Here is a 22,000-nt window from a genome sequence, read left to right on the forward strand (position 1 = left end):
CTTAGCTTAGTTGCGTGCACTGATTGCATGCCGAGCGCTTCTTCGAACGTAGCTACCGACGGTATCATTGGTTCGTTAATCTGTGGCGATACCGTAAGCTGCTAAAGGGCGCGTCATGCGCTACTAAGCGATGACATGGGCACAACACACCCGGGGGTGTTGGCAGGCCGTGCGCTGCAGTCGAAACCCAACTTACCAAGGCCTCAAGCACGAACTTTGCGAGCGTTGTCGTGTGCAGTAGGTGCAAGGTAACGCCTTCTACTGCACAGCATTACCAAATTTACTGTTTTTCAGCACTCTTACACAGCGTTCATCTGGCACAAGCTCACAGAAAGGGGTGTATTCCTTGGCAGTCTCCAAAAAACGGTTATTTTGTTTGCTTGGACGAATCTGAGGCCGTGTGTAGGCTGTCAATTTCATTTGTTCTTGTGAGTTGAATACGTGTAGTACATTCAAAACTCTATTTGCAACAGCGAGTAGACTTTAACGTTTTCTTTTAAGTGCAACGAACTTCATAAAAATCGGTTCAATTGACATATTCTGACACACTGCACTTTAGTTTGCCGCGGTTTGTTAGCAACCGCCAGTAGCGTTGGCGGCAGTGCTATCGCTGACAGCATAGAGCAATGGCGACCACCGTGTTACATCAACAACGCATCTTGCCATCTTGCAACACAACGCACGCTCAAGCTTTTGCTAATCTTTGAAAGGTGGTCGCTTATCTCAGTAATACCGAGTGCTTTAGTAGACGAGTAGCGTCAGTTATCACAGCGTGTTCAATGGCTGCTCTCTGACTAGCTTCCGCGTTAATTGCGTACAGAGCTGGTCTTGTGCTGTTCGAGAAAATGCTTCGACACGGACTTAGTGCTCTGCACGCTAAACCGTGCTAAATCAGTATCGCTGACTCCGTGGATTCGCGGCGACCTTCACGACTACTGCGTATGCATTGATGACGAAGGACAACGCACCGTACGTCGTCCCGGTCAAGAGCTCCGACGTGCGACATCGCTGGACGAAATATCTGCGCGTGCGGATTTTCACAGGAATTGACGCTTGTGCACGGGTCGTGTGACGGAATAACGCGTTTCACTTCAACATGTACAACCAAATAACTTCAGCGTTAGTTCTCCCAGCTGTTCTCGCTCGAGCGAAATGTTCACAGCCGCGTCGTCTAGAGCTCTACGCTGAAGGTTCAAAGAGCGGCACAGAAAAAGGAACGTCATCTGTTTCCTGGGGTTGATGATATATGTGTGAATTACTATTCACTGAAGTATCTTCTACGACACCATCTAGTTAGGTTTCGCATTGGCCGCGAAAAATCGAGCATCAAGAAATGTGCGCCGCAAGTTCAGTGACGGCGCAGGCTTACTGCAGTGTGCGGAACATAAGAGTATTTCATCCTGCGTTAGCTATTGTAGCAATTGCGTCGTGGTGCGAAATCTGCGTTGCCTCCCTGTTTCTTTGGGAAGGCTGCCAGTTAAGCGGTTTTTGGACTCGTACAGAAGCAAAGGAAAACGCCGGCCGGCTTCGCTTTAAGACAAAAAGTACCGTGCAATCTCAAATACTGTCCCAGAAAATAATTAGACGTACAAAAACAAAAAAAGTGTTGTCAGATTTCGCACTTACGTAGCAATAAGTTGTAAGCGAAGCGTTCTTTCATATTTACTGATACGTCTTCACTTCTGTGATAGCTCAACATTGCTTGCTCAGTTCACGATCTGGTTTCATTTTGTTCACTTCTTCGTACCCGGCTGCTTCGGGTGCCAACTTCTTCACTTCTGTGTAGCTAAACGCTCCTCACTCAGTGTATGTTGTGACCCCATTCTGTTCACTTCATTTTCCACACACATCTGCTTCTGATGCTAGCTTCATCACTTCTTGCTTCCTGTTCTTGTCTGTTCAGGCACCTGACCTGCGGCGCATGCCCATTCTTAGGGCTTGGCCGAGGATATTTACATACCCAAGGCCACATGCCCTGTTGCACACAATGGCAGCGTGAAGGGCACAAAGACATACGTCGGCAATCAGTATAAAGCGTACGTAAAAAGATGAAAGCCAAACAAAGTGTCGCTACCAACTGACGTTTTATTCCGTAGCACAGACTTTTCTATAACCGAGGAGTTGCACATGCATTACATTTGTGTGACAGATTAAAAATGGTCAGCATCGAAAAAAACTTTTCTTAGCATAGCATCCAAGAATGCAAGCTCCTTGTCATGTAACGAAAGAGACGTGTTGCTGAAACCCGTGTTGCCGCTAGTAGGTGAGGGATGCCACAGTAGTTGCGGCCTCTTTGCAACGTTTTTTTGCCCACAAGAAGTGAAAGGAAGTGTGAGATAGAGTGACGCCTTGGCTCATTGCAAGGCACTGGGCAATTTTCATAAAGACGCACTAAAGACGAAGGAACACGTGCGACAGGACTGGCACTGCTTCCAATTGGCGTTTATTACAAACGGTCATCTATTTATGCTCTGCGCATCAGGTACATCATGCACTCTGAGCATAAGTAGATGACCGCTTGTAGTAAACGCCAGTTGGAAGTAGTGCCATTCTTGTCATATGTGTTCCTTCGTCTTCAGGCTTAGAGCACTTTTACGAAAACTGTCAAGATGAACCAACTCGCCCAAATCAAGGTATTGCTGCACTGGGCAAGACATGCCGTGCCAGTTAGTTTGGCGTGCTTGAGAAATTGAGAGTAAAGCAGCTAGACAAATGACAACACTATTGCTCAAGTAGGAATTTATATTGTTATGTGATCGTGTACTTAAAAAGTGAAAAACCTTTCTGGTTTGTACACGTGCCAATGAAAAGGTAGTGCCAGAAAGCATTTAAAAACAAAACATGGCAGACTATTTACGACAGAAGGAAGATTATTGCAAAAGTGCTCTACCGATCTGTGCTCACACTTCAAGTTGGCAAGTGTATCACTGATGAAATCGTTATTCCTCTGCCTGATAAAAAGTGACTAGAGGCTCATTCAACGGTGTCCCTTGCTTCTTCCAAAACACCTTTTGCTCTGTTGAGGTTGCAAGTTCGATCTAGGCTGTGGCAGCTGCATTTTATTGAGGGCAAGAATGCTGAAATACTTTGATTTGCTGAAGTACTTAAGTGGCCAAAATAAATCCAGAGTCTCCCACTACAGCGTGCCTCATAATAATATCCTGCTGCTCATAAAACCCCAAAAATAAATTCTTTAATATTTTCCAAATATGAGGGACGTTCTGAAAGTAATTTTCGTAATTTATTTTCACACGGAAGCTTTATTGCTTCCATGGCATCACCATGGCATCATGAACTATATGCCTTGCACTGTTTTTCCACATAGTCGCCACTGACATTGGGACATTTGTTGTAGCCAGCAGTCGGTTTGAAGAAACCACTCTGGTAAAATTGGGTGCTCTGTGACGGAAGATATGATCGCACAGCCTGCTCCAACTCAGCATTGTTTTGGAAGTGAACTCCCGAGAGTGCAGCTTTCAATGCAGAGAACAAGTGCCCATTCATACCGTGTAACAGCATGCACTTCCACTGGCGACCATGATGTCAGCACACATCTGTGTGCCATCGTGATTTGTACTCGAATAACCTCGGGCATGCCGGTCTGCTGCTACTTTCTCTTCTTTGGCGCTTTGCACATGTGTCATTCCTCCACTGTTGACGCTCCTTCCGTCGCTGAACCAGCAGCAGGTGTGAATTCTTATTATGGCGATTGTTTGCTTCACCTGGTGTACCATCTTCTTGTTAAAAAAAAAATGACGAAACTTTCTGAATGTCCCTCGTACCTTAATTTCTGCAGGTATTGAAATGTTGTTGCAGATTTTGCAGTGTCCTGGCTGATTTTCATACCCCTTCTAATGCAGCACGTCCTCTAGCCCATTTCTTCACTACCCCCACAGTTCCCTCCACAAACGGTTTTGTGTTGCTGTTATTACAACCTTGAGTCTATTTTTATTTTCTTTAACACCTTAAATGTGTGTGCATAGTTGGAACAGCTTCACAAAGTATAGGAAACATAGCTTGCCAATTGAGCCTGCTTTCCACTTGAGGCTGTGTGATACACTCGACTTAAGCCACTGGGGTATATATATATATTTTATTCACTGTAGTTTGATGCTGAGGTAGTGCTTTACACCTGGTTCAGTTTATTACCATGTTCACGTGCACTGCTTGCCTGTTTCATTCGCAATAAATCTGGAATGTGCATCCTCTGCAGCAGCTCTAAAAAACTTTTGATATCACTGCATTGGAATGATGGCAACGTCTTTCACCGCTATAGTGAAGCACAGCATATGTGGTATTGCGAAATGGAGCCTTTGCCGTAGCAGTGAAATTGGCATTTTGTGATTGCCATTGCTGCAAGTGACAAGCTTTTCAAGTTTATTGTGGACAAAACAAGCATGTAATGTGTGTAAGCACTGTATTGACCCAAATACTCGCTGTTTTGTAGTTTCTAGCCAGGAAAGATCCCCAATCATATATGGCACATTTATTCTGAAATCAGCCATGTTTTCTAACCACTAATGATGTTTTACCAAATAGAGCAGTGATGATATTGTCTTAGGGTTCAGTTGGCTTGAAGTTATACCAAAGAATAACATTAAGTGAAGCTGTGTTACCATATTACACTTCGACAAAAAATGTTACTCCTATTGTGAGATGAAGCTTGAGTGAGCCAGAGAAGAAGCAAAAATGAAAGGCAAGGGGAAAGCGTCACCACCTGATATTTCACAGGTTAGCTTCCTGTGGTGTCATGTGTTTTAACAGTGTCCATTTGGGTTTAAGTAATTATTGACCAATAAAGGAGCATTTTGTTGCATTATAAATGACCCAAAAATTCAACATAGCAAGTTTTGTGGGCTCTTCATGCTCTATGCCATGCCCAGTTCGAAAAGATACTTTGAAATTTCAGATGTCACACTGGTATACTAACACTGCAGTGTCTGTGTGGAATTGAAGGAAGTTCAGCCCCTATTTCCCCACATGTAATCAACCTCTCTTCTGATGCACTAAACATAATACGGTTTTGTTCTAATGCTTTACTAGTCCAGATTCATTCAGTGTTGTTTCTTGCGGTCCCTTCGAAGAAAGGCTGATTGAGCTTTTTCTGTGGCAATCTTTAAATGTCTATTGTGACTTGAGTGCCGACAGTGCTTAGCAGTTAAGCGACCTTTATGTGCATTGTCTGTATCCTTCATTGTAAAATAACGGCCACTTGATCTCATAGTTTTTCAGGTCCTTATCTTCACTTCCTTTGGGCTACATTTACATGAATACTGATGCATGCCAGTGCTTAATAGCTAAACTGAAAAGGGTGTTTCCAAGAAACATTGCTTGGAAGATGCCGGTTCTGGGACCATTAGGCCCGGTTGGCTCAGAGCGCCTCTTTCATATCTTCTACTTAGGTTGATGCTGTGCAACTTGGGCATGGTCTGGTCTTTCCTACTGTGCTGGACTTCACCACTTGACTGTGCGTTGTCAACCCGGCCATGATTGCAGTCTGCGGTCGCCGCATGCCAATTTAACTGCTTCTGAGGTAAGCTGAAAATCAGTCTGCAGGGAAAGATTCGGCTGTACCGCATTCAGGAAATCAAATTGCACATTCTATTCGACTTCAACTTCTCAAACTGATTCTCTCCGTTAGTGTCCATGTCTCCTAAATCCCCCAAAGTCATGGAACGTCCCCATAGCCTCTAGCTTAGCATGCAAAACTACCTTTTGAATGACCTTTTAAGATGAACACAGCGCACTGTCATCATCAACAAACCTTCAAATCGAAACCTTTTCATTCCATTTTTTGTTCCAGTCCCACAAAAACAGTTCACTTCTCGTTCAACTTCAGGGCAAAAATAATAATGGTTGATGGCTTATGTTAGTTCATACAACCTAAGAACAATTACAAGAAAGCAGCGTAAATTTCTATCGTGCAGAAACCTGACCTCAACAGTGCTCCTAAATGGCACTGATGGACTGAGAGAAAAGATATTCAGCACATCCATACTTTGGAGATGCTTGGAAACGCAAGTAGCAGTCCATCTAATGATGAATGAGTAATTGGTAATGATATGTTTGGTCATTATTACGAAGAGCGGCACACACACTGACGAATCCAGTGACCCAAGTTGGCAACAACGAGGTTCACTGAGCTTATGGCAGAAAGCTGGGCTAGGTAGTTAGATTTCTGATAGCTGATGCATCTCCAGCGCTTTGAAAGGAACAGAAAGTAATCAGTGTGAAATAGAACTGGACAGGGAGGACGCTAGAAATGCATCAGCTATCAGACGTTTACTGAAGAGCGGCGCATACCGAGCAACCCAAGTTGGCAAGGAAGCAAGAATTTAGGTCTGGGCATAGATGGATACCGGAAAGTGTGTGAAGTATCCTGGACTAATTTGTTGTATTCAAATTTGGGGCTATTTCATTTCTAGGATAAAGTAGGTGACTGGCAGAAGCTGAGGCTGGCGAGCACTGCATGAGCAATAAAAGCAATCACAAAGGCATGTGCAGGTGTCACGTGGTTGGCACTTAGTCCCCACCAGCGTGAGTTGCCGGGCTGCAGCATTTTTCGCTTGTTTCAAGGGCCTGCCTCACGCTTCTTGTAGCATTGGTACGGGTGTTAACAAGCTTGGTTCATTGCAGTCTTTGCTGTCGATACAGCACTTTCTAACGATGGATCCGCGGTATGCTCTCATATTACATTGATAATTCAGGTGCTTCCTGCAATTTAGATATCAGGAATTGAAAATACTGGTTTCTCTAGCCTCTTTGTGATCAGGACCAATCAATAAGGGTGTGCTTAACCCCTTGGGGGTCAAAGGCATAAATATATGGCACCACGAACAAGTCTCAAATGGTCAATGCTGTATATTTATGGCACCATCTGTGTATTTGAAAAATGTGCCAAGTTTTCAATTTTTTGTTGCTCAACAAGTGCTGCCACCCTGTGTGGATACAAAGACCATCTCTTTTTCTGCTTTGTAGTCTCTTAGTTTTCCGTCCATGACTTCTTTATGCTGGTGTTATAGAGACTGATTTACATGTGTGACCGTGTGGCGGTTAGTTTTGGTTAGTCTCATTTCGTTTCTCTACGGGTGCACAACCATAGAGTTCTTTTGTGTGCGCTCACATACACAGTTCAGTTATGCTACAGGCATGCGTGCTAGTTGCTCTGCTGCAACTGAGTCGAGCGGCGATTACTCCGATGCAGTCCAAGTGCCGAATTGAAATACAGTTAAAACTGAGATCTAACGAAACCCGATATTGTGCTTGTTGTGTCATCTTCCCTTACGTCCGTGTCGTTTTTTGTTGCACAATATCATTTGAGTTATGAAGTTACTGATGTAACGAAGAAATTTCCATTCCCCAGCAAGTACCCATAAGGTTCAATGTTGTCATCAACCCGAATTAACGAAACTAGCTCCCATTATACCCAATTTAACGAAGCTTTTCCAGAAATAAATGAGTAAAAAAAAAGCTGCGATTTCTTTCTAACTTTGACGCAGACAGGTTTTTCTTTGAGCTTGCGCTCTAATGCTATCATGTTAAAACATCTAGGTGCCCTAGTCACAGCCCTAGCTTTATTTTGACGAGGCTGCACGCCTCTCCCATGCACGGCACAACAGACTCTGCAGTCGCTAGCGTTCTTACTTACCAGATGGCGCTAGGGGTGGCGGTATTTGGTCCCCCTCATAGACTTTTTACATGCACAGGCGTGGGTTAGCAGCAAATACAATGCCGCAGTACCTTTGGGGTGTTGCTACATTACGATTTTTTATTTCGAAGGACCGAAAAATTCCTCACTTGATTTTTCGAACTTTCCTCGATTTAACGAAGTAATTCAAGCATGCTCATCACTTTGTCAAATCGAGTTTCAACTGTATATATCTATTTCAGTGTATCTACGTTTTTATTCTTATAGGTATTGCAAGCCCATCTGTATTGATGAATAAACAATGCATGTTTCTCTATGGAAATATATTTTTCTAACTTTATGCTCACTCTAAAAGAATTGCAATAAATTCCGAAGACTTTAAATCTGCAATAAAAACATTTAACCCTGGTGAGTCGCATTTTAATTTGACCCTCAAAGGGTTAAAAATCGAGAAAGGTGTACAGAAGCATTTTGACGTGTTCATGCATTGGTGAAGATGAATGAGCATTTCTGTTGTCCTGAAACAGTCGATTTTGCGGACAAAGCGAATGACAACCAAAACTGTCAGAGTTGTTCATGCGTTCCATTAAGTGATTTGCCATAGGGCTGAGGCTTTGGCTATCAAGGACACATCTAGCGTATGCAGTGTCGCAAAATTATTTTACGACACTGCATATTTTAGCATTCTAAGCATTTTGATGTGTTCATGCGTTTGTGTAGGTGAGTGAGTGTTTCACTCATCTCAAGGCACAACTTACCATGAACGAAGAGTGCATGCTGCCTGAATCCATGCCAATTCAAGCCACTGACACGGCCCGCCACCAGTATGTTACCATAAGCTGGGCCTTGACGTTCATAACCATTCTGATGATCGCAACCCGCATCCACTGTGGCATCCCACAGAGGAGAGCGAACGAGAGCCAAACCAGTTAGAAGAGCTTAAAGCTACACAATCGAATTTTTTCAAATCACCACTGCACTCAATGTGCGGGCACTTTCGCTCATCACAAGGAGCCAGCTCAGTCCCAGAACAATCAGTTATTTCCTTAAACATTACTCGCTTTTTAGTGTTGATTTGTGCCTAATAACTTCTGTCTGGGTACTTTAGGAGCCCTGCAACGCAGTCCCGGTACTTTATGTAGTTTTCAATAATAATTAGTTTAAAGCCCTGCAACTTCATTGTGGCTTATTCTGCTGGGCATTCTATGCACCCAACTCTTCCTAATTTAGTGTTGGAAGGAAGCACTAGCTATCCTGTACGTAGAATATTGATAAAGTGAACTCTCTACAGCACTGCAAGGTGGAGGGGGTTAAGAGAACTGCCGAGGTGCAATTATTGAAAGTTGGCTTTGCTATCTGTGCAATTTGTGAAACGATTGGCGCATAAGGTGCCCATCTCTATGCAGGTACTTGATCACTGAGGCAACGTGGGCAGCGAAGCTCAACTAGGCATGCCATGCTGCTCACTGGATGGAAGTATCCTTTGGACAGCACATGGGGGCACTCGGGATGAGAGAAAGTGGGAAGAACATTACGCAAAACTCTTTCTATAACAATAAGGGGTAATAGAGAGAAATGACCCATACTGTTAAAGGAACTTGTGTCATATTTGCCTTTCAAAAAAGATGGTCAGGCGTTTACGAAAATATTTGCATAACAGAAACCAATTACACCATATATACCTGGTGTGTAGTTGTTTTGTTACGGTACATGTATCTCAAAACACAGTGGACTTTCCTTCAGTTGATGCTGATTAACTAAATTTTTTGGTTAATCTGATCCTGACCAAAGGTCCTGGCTGTCACCCCTACATTTGTGTGGTACAAACTTTCGTTATTTTCATCCTGAAATTAGCCTTCGCCGGATAATTCAAAGGTGCCCGTTCGTCAGGCACACGTTCATCCCCTCTGGTGAATGCAGTAGTGATTTCAATAGTGGCAGCATCTATCTCAGCGACACTTGTGGTACGGGAACACGTCGAAAACGTATTATCTCCCGTTAAGAACACATATTTTTGGCCTATCTCAGGGTCATATTAAAGCGAAACTGGTAGCTCACAATTAATAATAACATATTTACCTTTTCCTAATTTGTACCTTTTTCTTTTTTCCAAGAAAATTTGCCCGAAATTGCTTTGGTGGCACAGTCGTATACAAAGCCAAAACTGCATTCACAAAGCTTGCCATCAAAGCCAGTGTCATCGTCGTTGCCGTTGCAAGATGGCGACTCAGATAGCACAACAACGACACCCTATTTTCAGTCTTTGATTACGAAAGCTCTTTAAAGATAAGTTATTTTACATGTTAAGCTAGCAACAACAAGCCACGTCACATGTTCTTGGCATTCTGGAGAACTGCATGTATCACAGGACGAACTAGCAAAGTGTTAGTTCTAGGTGTGGGTCACCAGCCCATTAGTAATAGTTATGGTGTCTTTAGATAAGTGTGGAATATCAAAGGCGCTGTGGACTGTATAAAGGATGTTTGTCATCATAGACAACAATAAAGTGCTGTCTGAAAGGGATGACGATAGACATTAAATAAATAAAATCCTACTTTGTGAAGGTAAAGTTTGCTGGTTTTGTCTTTTTCTTTTGTGCCAGAATCGGCGGCATGCTTCATTTTTATTGATAAAAGGTTGAATGCACATTCAATTTCTACTTTGTTTTGAAGCTCTAGCATCATCTTCATGTTAGTTTTCTACTTCGAACTCATAAAATGCGGCTGCTGTATGATTCAAAGCATGTTACGACTGGGGAAGCTACTGCCAAATGAGTCGGCAGTTCGGTGGTTTTTCTGCCTCTTGCTTAATTCTAGCTGCTGGATAATTGGACCAATTTCATCAGTCCCATCTGGATCAGATTAACGGAAATCAGTAGTAGTAAATTGGTGGGCTAGTGTATGTGCGATACTTTGTGCTGGTCTGGTATGGCAAGAAGCGTAGATCGTGGACAAGAAAGGTGCTCACTTGCAACTGAGGTCCATTGAAAAAACATTACACCATGAGTATTCATAAGCATATGCTGACAGCACTGTTTTTTTTTAACTTTTTGATGTCGTATGGTATGTTGCCACATCTTGGGATAATTTTTTTGTTTGTTTTTAATATTGTCATTTCATATTTGTCTACTAAAGGGCAGTTTTAAAGGCACTTGCAGCTGGAGTATAGGAATGGGAAATGACTCCATACAAATGTGGTTGAACAAGAAAAGTGAAATAAATTTGGATGCTATTTCTGTCTGATTTGTGTGAAGCATATATAGCACAGGAACTAAAAACAAATCTCCCATTTTAGATGGTAATGTTTCAATTGAAGCAACCTAACATTTATAGTGCTTCAAGTTGTCTTAGTTCAGTGCACAGCCTAGCAAAATGTGTAAGGAAGGGGCATACAAGGTTTAATTGAAACATATCTAAGTGTGATAAGATTGTTAGTGTTCACATAGACTGTAATTGCAGAAGTTTTGGGTCAAGCTTTTTCAGAAGCATTCCAGCAGCCTGCCAGCACTTTTGAAGCTGCCTGTGAGCTTTGAATAAATTTAGCTAGGCACATAATTATTCCTGCAGAACATTTTTGCATGTCTACAGGCTTTTTACGTGTTGAAATACAAAATGAAAAAAAGATTTGAGCATGGTGACACACACAGGTGTTTCCACAATATAATGAAGGACAGTGGTTCAGTTTAAAATTAGTGTTCCATCATTGGTAATCACTAAGTAGTGAGTCGGCTGATGTTCACCATTGAGAAACAAACATTGAACTCAAATATTGAAAGGATAGGCAAAACATTACGCACTGTAATATTGGGGTTTATTGAAAAATATACAGAGTTAAGGCTTTTGCATGTAATTTTTAATTTTACGGAGTGCTGATTCATTTTAACAATTGTAAAAGTCCACCCACATGCTTCTCACTCATAAAAAATTGGCACTTAATGTAAAAAGCATACTAAAGTTTGTCTCAAAGTGCCGAGCTTAGTGTCGACATTACTTAACATCATGACACAGAAAAAGAAATTTTCTGACGTGTAGCAGTAAGGCTGGGTATGGTGAGGCTTCTCATGTATGCACACACACAAAAAAAGGAAAAAGAAGTGCTGCCTGCCTGCTTTTCTTTCTTTTTTGGCTGCTTGCCTTTTTTTTTTTTTTTCATTGATCTTATGAACAGAGCTAGCTAGCCATTGTTTCACAACGTCATACCACCTCCAATGTCTGGGTGCTGGAACCAAAAGTGGTTTGTGGAAACAAGTAATGCAATAAATAATTTCTTATTTTATGTCGAAGTACTGCTGTCTCACATTTGAGACATAGCAGGAGTGTATAAGTGCACTAATACGGCATTCATACAATAAACATGTTACATGTACAAGAAGTTCCTTCCCAAAATGCTCACGTGGCAATTTGCACAGGACAGACATGTCGGTTATTCCACATTTCAGTGGTAAATGGCAAGAAAGAAGATGATGAGCAATATGAGAATAAGGTGAAAGCAGGAGCCAAAGTTTCCACAAGTTCTCCTTGTTCTCGTTTTGCTCATCGTCTTGAATTTCCATCTCCTGCCTTCGCCGTGTTTTCCCAGAAGGAAGATATGAAGTTTCTTAGAAAGATATAAATGAAACAATATTAAAAGCATCAGTTTGTGTTCTATGAACTGAAGAGTTTATGAGCATCACAGGTGCATCGGTGGAAATAGAAGTCTGTGAAATTTTATGCAGCACTACAATCTAGGCAACTGTATAATTTTCCACTATTCATCCTAGGTTTAAGAGGTCATGGGCTTTCATTTATGCAGTAATGACAAGTCAGAATGTTGCGTCAGTATTCAATTAAATGCATCACTTTTCTTTCAGCATTATATTCTTTTCAGTATTCTTTAACGAGGACTTCTAAAGCTTTAATATCACTTACCATGCATGAAGCATTTGGTTTGACTCCGTAGATTAAGCTTCTTATTCCTTTTATATACTATTTTATTTATTTAGTTATTTCTTATAGATTTATTTGTAACTATTACTACTCCGGATACTTCAAGTAGAGCAGTAATTCTTTATGCATTTCAAGCTATTGGTGTTAGCTGATGCCTTACTGCTGCTAATTTTACGTGTTTAAAGCCATAGCTGCCAGGATGGGGAATATCCACTCCTTCCTCTAATTCAACTGAACATGCTTCATCAGCCTGTCCCTGAAAGCAGGCTGCCTCAGCCATGCACCTTGAACCAGTGCCAGAGCCTGCTGATGTTGTCTAGTATGCATGATAAAGTATGATGTCATTTGCGCAAGTAGTGTTAATGCGTCAGTGCATAGATCACGCACCAACGCTCGTGCCCGCAAAGCATCAAAGCAATGCACCACACTAAAATGGCTGAAATTTCACACTAAAGTCGGCACACCCTTCCTCTTGAGGGAGGCACCGCTTCCAGCCGCAGAGTCAGTCGCACGCACAAATGCTTCTACAAAAAACGCAATCCATGCAACTTCGCCAACCATGGCATACGACTTCGGTAAATCATCCAATGTGAAACGTGCAGTGCCGCCAATGAAAGTGCACTGCCGAGCAAAAAAAAAAGAAGAAGAAAAAAAGAAAACTGGTCTCCTCGCGTGAACGTGGCGCTGTCCCTCGGTGCCTGTAAGGGAAAAGACGAGGAACGAATGCCACTTGTGGATGCCAGTCGAGACAGAGGGGGAGAGTGTCTCTGTTTACAGTAACACTCGCCTCCTGGTGGCATGGTAACAGGACAGTTCAATTTCTTGTATGTGCTTTAATGATGAATCAGTTCGAAATTTTTTTGGGGGGGGGATAGAACGCTTTCTGGATGGCACCTTACAGCTTCCTGTGTATAACCGAAATTTTCAATGGAGCCTGGTGAATCGCCCTTCAAAACAATTAGAGATCAAACTAGTAAGCAGTCTTCAGTGTGTGGTCAGGAAAAAACAGCATGCTCTTGTTCAAATTATAACTTCGCCTAATGAATTGCATTTTTCATACATTGTGCATCTGCTGCAGAAACATTGCAGCAGGGAACAACAGCAGAGGAAAATGAAGTTGCTCTCAATAGTACTGAAACGTAAGAATCAGAAAAACAACATAGTGGACGATCGAGAGCGACCTAGTGCAGGCATTATAATTATGTTATTATGACTGTTACCAAAAAAATTGACCCCCTTTTTTTCTTTACTTCTCATAGGTGTAGCAGTGTCATTTGTGTTAATATTTTCCATTTTTCTTTCATGTTTTGTTGACATTGCTCAATTTTATTGCAGTTATGTATTTATTCAAGTATAAGGCGAGCTTTTTATTCAGACTTGTAGCCTCAAAGTCACCCCTGGCCTCATATGCGAGGCTGATAGACCCAGTGCCACATTTTCAGCGATCCAGATTTTACAGAGCAGTGCACATTGTAGTAACTAATAAACCTTGGCAGGTGAGGCGGTACTGTCATCTTTGCATATAACCTACACCGAGAATTCTAAAAATTTTACAGTAATGGCAGGGGGGAGGAGGTTATATGCAAATTTCTGTTTGATGTGTGACTTCACGACAGCCTGAATTTCACCTTATGGTGTGGTTTCGCGGCAGCGCGTCTGGGGGTGTCCGATTATTTGGTATTTTGGGCAGTCCCCACAGAGTCTCAATAATCTGCCGCCTGTTCTATATCACCCTATATTAGTGTGCATACTTAAGTTACATTTCTTGGGTCCCCCAACTGGGAAGGGGGGGAATCCTCGCCTTGTGATTGTCACTGCCTTATAATCGAATAAATACGTCGTTTCTAGGAATACTGCTCTGGACGTTGACATTTATGACTCAGTGACCACGATGCTCTGATGCCAAGCACAATATCTACAGTGGTCGCATTTCGATGAGGGCAAACTGCTAAAGCATCTGTGCCGTGAGCTTTGGTGTGCATTAAAGAACTGCAGGTTGTCAAAATCATTTAGGTGCCCCCCATCGGCAGCCTCGCTCCTTAATCAGATTGTGGCTTTGAAGTGTAAAAACCCAAGAATTAAATTTTGTCAGTTATATACGGAAATTCCTCGACCTCACTTGAATCAGGCACTGGGGTCAGTACAGGTAATTTTGCAATTTTATTTTTGCCAGCACTTTGCTGGAATTCAGTTTCTAAAACAAAGTGGTGTCAGAAAATTTGCATTAGTACTTCATCGTCCATTACTCTGTTTACTCCCCTCTCCCAATGTAAAGTAACTGGCCAGTGTGCAGTAGCTGAGGCTTCATGATGGCCGCATGATATTGTGCAGCAGACGATAGGAGGGATTAAGTGAGGGTAATATCAGGTTGTGGCCAATGTTTCAATAAGGGGACTTCAAAGACAGACTGAAACATTGGCTCCAGCTTGAAATATCTCTTTTTGTGCCTTCGTTGGTCATTTGAAATATCTCATACTGTGATACTCTTGATTGATTGAAAGGCATTGGTGATTTGATCACTCAGTTTTGGCTTGCATACAAGTCTAGTTCATAAATCATGTTAAACTTCTTTCCAGGTTTCTGCTGACAGACTGCATATTGAAGCTCTTCAGTGCACCCAGATGCATCCATATTTCCTGCAAAGCTGTCAAGGGGATTCCTTTGTTGTTGTTTAGATTGTGTTTATCAGGGATCAGCGGTAGATGCTGTTACATTTTTGTGTGAAAGAAATATCCAGGTGCATGTTTTGTGTCATGCTTAACATGTGCATACTCTCGCCATTTCTTTCCCACTTGTCGACAAGGCCTCATTCCCGAGCAGTACATGTGTGTTAAAGTGTCGAGGTAATAGTAAGCAACAAAGGGCAATGTAGAAAGCTTATTCTCTGCTTGTCAATGTTATGAAGTGGCCCACTCTGGAGTGGCAGTTGTGTTTGTGCAGGTTTGTGCAAAATAACCTATGCATTATTTTTACTGTTTAATGATTTCTGAAACTCTCGAATTGTATTCCTGATTGTGAGCTGTGAAACCTCTTGGCTTAAGAGCACTGTGACTTCTTGTGTCACAATGTGGGTTACCAACCGGCCTCAATTTAGTGGGGAACTCCAGACTTTTAAGTAAAAGTCCATATTCCAGACTTGACATGGTTGCGATGGCCAAATGTCTTGACTTATGCTTTTTTTCTTCTACTGAATAACATTCACTAAACCATGTTATCTTTCGATAATGCCTGGCAACTTGGTAGTGCATTATTCTCTTTTGTCTTTTGTTACATTGTCATAAACCCTGAAGTGTTTTTGTTTTTGTTGCGATTCTACTTTTGTTGTAGGTGTCAACTGTCCACAGTACCGCTACCTGTATTTTCAACTGTGCTAGCCAGGCAACCTTCTTGTAAATGGTGACATCATAGGACTGAAAATATTTGTGCAAATTTATTGCATTTAAAGACTAGTGGCTTCTGGCACCGACAGGCTCAGTCGTGCCGGGAGCCGCCAGTCGGTTTTAAGATATGCTCTATGGTTAGGTATTATGCACAACTGAAACTGAAGCTACCATGATGGTGTGGCTGCCCTAGTTGCATTAGGAATGTTCACTTGATCATTTCTAATGCATCCAGAAACGTCACTATAGCATAGTTGTCTTCATACAGAGAAATTCGCCATCTCATAGTTTCTTTGCATGCTGTTGCTCTATGAACCATAGGCAATCTGCAGTGCAATTATGGTTGCGCACGTAGCTGTCTGTGCTAGCACAAAGATGTTTTTTTCAAATGTACTTTGTAAGCAAGGCTTTATCCCGGGTAAGCTGAGCTCGGTGTATAGAAGTGAACGGTATATTGACGCCTTCATGAAACAATTCATTGGTGGCAGCGAGACTAACACACCCTATTTATTCTTTCCAGTTTTCTCTTCTAAAGCTTCCTCCCGGGCATCAGCTGAAATAGTTCAGTGCAAGGCGGAGCCGCCGCAGGTGCCATTGGTCATCGTCCCCGACGAAGACACTCTGGATGCACTGGATGATTCCACTCAGTCCTGCAGTGATGAGTACATCGAGGGCGCTGTAGATGCAGCAGACTGCAATGCCCTGTCCTTGCCTGGGCAACACAAATGCTTTGTTTGCCTCCGCACGTATTTTAGCGCAGTGCTCTTGGATAGGCACAAGTGTCCTGGCAGGCCAGAAAAGAGGTTTACATGTCACATCTGCTTCCGCGAGCTGAACAGGGAGGGTCACCTGGCGGCCCACATGCGCGTACACACGGGTGAGAAGCCATTTAAGTGCACCGTCTGCTCGCGCGCCTTCCGGCAGAAGTCTAACCTGACCGTCCACATGCGCCAGCATACGACAGGGGGCCCGTTCCATTGTGCTGCCTGCCCAAGGTCGTTCACTCGGAAGGAATATTTGCAGACTCACATGCAGCGTTACCACATGCTGTGAAGGCATTTCACAGCCGTCGCCGTCGGCCAGAAATGAAACACGATCAAAATTGTCTTGTGACTTGTGGCACCATGCCATCTGCTGGCAACATCTTTCAGCTGGCGTTTGGTTGCTCGTAGCTGGGCCATGAACTTGACCAAAAAGCTAAAGGTAAAATGATCCTTTTGTTCATAGGAGTCTTTGCATCAAATAAAGCTTTGGTTTATGAGAAGCAAACTTTATATCTGAAGAAAACAAAACAAATGAGGCCAGCATCTCCAGGGTATAACTTTCATATTCGGAAGTGCATCTTAACTTGAAGCCCATGCATGACTTGATCTAAACATCTGGCATTGACAGGTCCAAGACATTGCGTTTCCTTCGGCTCATTCACTATAGGCATCATTTAGGTCAAGTCTAGCTTGGGCTTCAAGTTAAGATGCATTCTTGAATATGGCATAAGACTTGCTAGTGTCACGGCTCGTTAGCACAAAGGACAAACAGCACTGGCAGGAAGTAGATCAAAGCGTAATACAGAAACAAATGCACAGCGGGAACGTGCTTTTGAGCAACAGTATCAAGATTGGGCATATCTCAAATGGCAGCAGTGCTGTGAATACAGTCTGGATGTTCTTGTATCAAATAGTGCTGTTAATTTCGGGCACAGTCTTTGATGTCATTTGGCTCCCAATTCCTTCCTTTTGCGTTTTATAATTGTGTAACCACAGCAGTATTGGTACAACTGCTCTGCCAATTGCTGGACAGGTGTAAACAATGGTTGCTTGAAGCATGCGAACTGAGCAAGTTGTGGCACGTAGTGTAGGAAGCACCTGCTGCTGCAACGCATGAGTTGCAAATAGTTCGTCTAAGTGAAAGAGAATATAAAAAGAAGCTTCCGGATTGTTCTCACAGCCCCCTATAAGATCATGTGAAGTCATGGGCCACAGTTCATAGTAATGGCAGCTCGAGGGCTGTTACTCTTGCAAGATATATTCATCGTAACATTAAAAGAAAACACTGTCCAGCAATTAGAAACTATTCACTTTGGCTTGTATATAGACACAGTGGTCAATGTTTCCATGTTCAAGTTTCACCGCGAAGGCAGGAAGATGTAGACATGTTGAGCAGGATCCACATGGCTGTGTTTTGAAATATATTGGGCGACATGGCAGTAGAGGCTCCCAGTGAATGACTGCACACTGCTGCATGTTTTGTTTAATGCAAGAAGGTATCACACCAGGACACTGTCTCCACTGCTGAAGTTGATAGCCTTATTTGACTGCAGCCTGTATATCACTGGCAGTAGTGCAGTTCTTGTGGCATCACTAACTGCGAGGCAAAAGATGGAGAAAGCAGGCAATAGGATCAGTCCACATTTTGTTGCCTTTGCTTTTCGCATTGAATGCATTGCATCACAGTTGCTCCAAAATTGAGCATGCTGCATCACCTAAATCTTCTGCTTTTGTTTAACTTCATTGTTTGTTGTCCTAAACTCCTTTGGCAACTGTGCCAGATTATCCTGCTCACATATTCATGTCCCATCACAGGCTGCCATGTAGTAATATATATCCTGCAAGTTGTCATGTGCTGCAATGATGCAAGTTTTATTTTTGGCCCATTGTTGGATGTACGGTGAAGTGGGCGTTCTCATGATTAATGGGTGCTAAGACATTCTTCCCAAAAATGTAAGGGCATAAAGTTCTGAAGAAGCCAGGTCATATTGGGCTTTTTATTCACTTCCTAATATTGACATCTTCAACGCATGTTCAGGGATGTTAAAATGGCAGCAGATAGCTAGCACAATTTCGCAAACTGCCTCTGGCAATAATCAGCAGTTCCTTTATTGCCCAACTCAAGTAACTTGTTAAGGCTCTGTTGACATGCTGGTCCATGAAACAATTTCTTTTCCCACTTTTGTAATTTGGGGTAATGTTGTGCTACTCTAGAAACATATGAGAATAAGACTAGAGGAGGCTGCCAATTAAGTTTAATATGCATGTATTGCTGATTGGGTTGCAAGAATGCGTGGTTCTCACAAAGATTCGCTGGACATAGCAATTCACAAAGATGCTATATAATATAGCATTTCACAGAGTTACTGTATTTTCATTTGAAGCAGCAGGTCATGGTGCAGTTACAAGCTTATTCTAAAACAAAAATCCACGAGTGATGCGTTCATTAACTTTTGTAATGAACTCGTGACGTGCGGTGCACTTTTTGGCACACCGTGATAGCTTATGCCAGAAAATGCAGTACCGCTTTAGTGGCAGGATTGTACAGTTCCTTAGCAGTTCTTCATGTGTGAATTCAAGAAACAGATCAAACTCTCATTTTGTGCAGATTTATGCAAACTCCAGTCAGGTTGGGAAACTGGTGAGGTGGGTGAACTTGCCTTCAAGGGTGAAAGTTGACACATGGTTAGCAGAGACGGCATCAACACAGTTGCACCTCAGAGCTAAATCAGCAGCATGTGTGTGTGGATATGCATAGCCGTTTTGTCATAGAATGTAACCAATGCAAATTCATGGGTCAAAATTCAGAGGAGCCTAGAAACTGTAACAAGTCTGCATTCACACTATGGCCTCTAAGACTGTAACATAGTGCCACGTCATCTCAGAGATGGAAGTTTTCATTTCACTGTCGTGCTGCCATTTTGGATATTGTGTGCTAATTCCACTCGTGACTCGCTATTATCATGCTCATGAAAACACGGATGAGGTCCAGATATGACCTTGCCTTGCTGTAAGGCTGACCCGACCGACAGCTGCTGAAAATATATGGACAAATGCTGTGACGCCCCAGTGAATAAACCGAGTGTATGACAATTCTACTGGCAGACAAGCTTGACATTTTTGGAGCATGGGGACTAAGAGGCCTGATTTCTGCAGTAGGTTGCACCGAATGCCACCAGATGCTGCCATACAAAACACAAATAGGCAGGCAGTCTTAGTGAACTTTGGCTTCACTAAAAGACATGACAGTCAAGTGCTAGTCAGTACGCATGGCAACAATCACGTATGCCTTCAAATTCAAACCAGCTTCTGTGTGTTGCAGTGCCTGCTGTGACAGTACTCATGACATGGGCAATAGGCTAAGCTAAACTAACACGTTCAGCAGGGAATTGACCTTGCAGGTATTTATCAACATGTCTCTATAGTCCACTTCACATGCTGTGTATTTTTGATGGAAGTTCCTCTAGTCGTATATACAGATATAGCAATGGCACATATTGACTTCGATGTCTTAGATTTTTGCATAAGTGTATGGAGAAATATTTGTGTTACTTCAGTGGTGGCAGCGATTGTAAATTTTGTGTAATATAGCAACCATGGTACCATTAAGCAACCATGAAATAGTGCTGGCAAAAAGAAAAAAAAGTGACATTAAGAGGAAGCTTTAGCTCGGGCCCAACTCCGACGCGGCCTATTCAAATACATGTAAAACGGAAAAACGTTTTTCTGAGATAACCCCTGGACCGATTTTAATAAAATTTGTTGCACTTGAGAGAGAAAGTTCAATTCTAGTGACTGTTGGAAGCGGAATTTCGATTTAGGTCCTGGATTATCATAAAATAATTTTCAAAAATTCGCAAGTCCAAAAAAAAGAGAAGGACGAAGTTTACAAATTCATAACTCTGCATCAAAAGCAGATATCGCAGTTCTATAAACGGCATCCATTAGACCATTGAAAGCGGACAAATTTGATATGTCATTTTATATCTTACGTGAATTTGTTACGTTGTTTACAAAGGTTCTGCAAAAGCTGTATTTCCATACTACTAAATGTTTTGATATTCAGGTATAGCATATCAGTTTTGTCCGCTTTAGATGTACTATTATATGCAACTCACAGAATTGTGTTATCGTTTTTCATTTCTGAGTTAGAGAGTTGTAAACTTGATAATTCCTTCTTTGAAAATTTGCGATTTTCGTCAATTTTTAATAAAAATTAAAGCCCTAAACCAAAAATTCGATACCAACAGTCACTAGATTTAAAGTTTTTCTTTTAAAGGCAACAAACCTCGTCAAATTTGGTGCAGTGGTTGCCGAGAAAAACGAATTCTCCTTTTACATGTATTTAGATAGGAGCACCAGAGCTAAAGCTTCCTCTTAAGAACGGCAGTTGCCGTAGTGCAGTACACCAGTGTATTGAGCCTTGTGCTTTTGGCATTGTTATGCTTGTGCCCCCTTTTTAATTATTTCTTTTCAATTGATCTGCATAACCGAATTGCATTGGTTGCTATCATTGTAAGCAACTCGTGAAGATCTTTTGCATTCTCATGGCAAATAAGTAACCAGCTGGGCTCCTGTTGTCTGTTTCCGAGCTAATGAAAGCTCTTTATTTTAGAAGTGGTGGGGGGGAGGCTTGGCTTGTCCCGGCTTTGAATAGTTTTCTGCACTTGCAAATAGGGAGTAAAACAGTAGTCTGATTAGCCAGTGCTCCCTCCTGTGTTCTTTCATTGATATATTGTTGATGCTGTTTCGTTACAATAAAGTAAGAAATTACTGTTGCCACGACTTGTGTGACTGATTTAAAGTCCCTAGGAGATGCAGACGTTACAGTCAAAAGATAATTTTTAATGGCTGAAAGGTGGAGAGGTCGGCCTGAGTGAAGTGCCTCTAGCCTGCTGCTATGGTGAACACGACAAGGGTTGTACAGCATACAGTTTCTGCATAACGCGTACGTGCATATTTCACAACAGAGCACAGTCATCTTCGCGGGCAGAAGTAGAGGTTACTGCAGAGTAGCTAGGAGACTGTGTACAGGTTTCATAAGTTTTGACGCTATTAGCACCACTGCCGTATTTAAACTAGACAGTAGCAGCTGCAGGCTGTCGATTATTTGTCACAGCGTGGCTTTGATGACAGAATCTGAAGGCAATTTTCCAGTGCACTGCACTTGCTCATGTTGATAGACTAAGGCCCGTGTGCGTGGCGGCAAGCACGGCCATTCATTTGGTTCCAGGCTTGCCCGGCTCACTTGAAGCAATGGTTTGGAGAGATCTATCGATGCCA

General features: G+C 42.3%; 1 long non-coding RNA gene across 1 annotated transcript; it reads left to right on the forward strand.

Annotated features, from left to right (window-relative positions):
- Window positions 1-534: 534 nt before the first annotated feature.
- LOC126528438 (uncharacterized) lies at window positions 535-21,495 on the forward strand. The gene is made up of 2 exons (XR_011890055.1): window positions 535-5,533; window positions 9,055-21,495. It is a non-coding gene; the product is annotated as an uncharacterized lncRNA (long non-coding RNA).
- Window positions 21,496-22,000: the final 505 nt, after the last annotated feature.

This window comes from Dermacentor andersoni, chromosome 9 (genome assembly GCF_023375885.2).
Source record: "Dermacentor andersoni chromosome 9, qqDerAnde1_hic_scaffold, whole genome shotgun sequence".
NCBI classification, from domain to species: Eukaryota; Metazoa; Arthropoda; class Arachnida; order Ixodida; family Ixodidae; genus Dermacentor; species Dermacentor andersoni.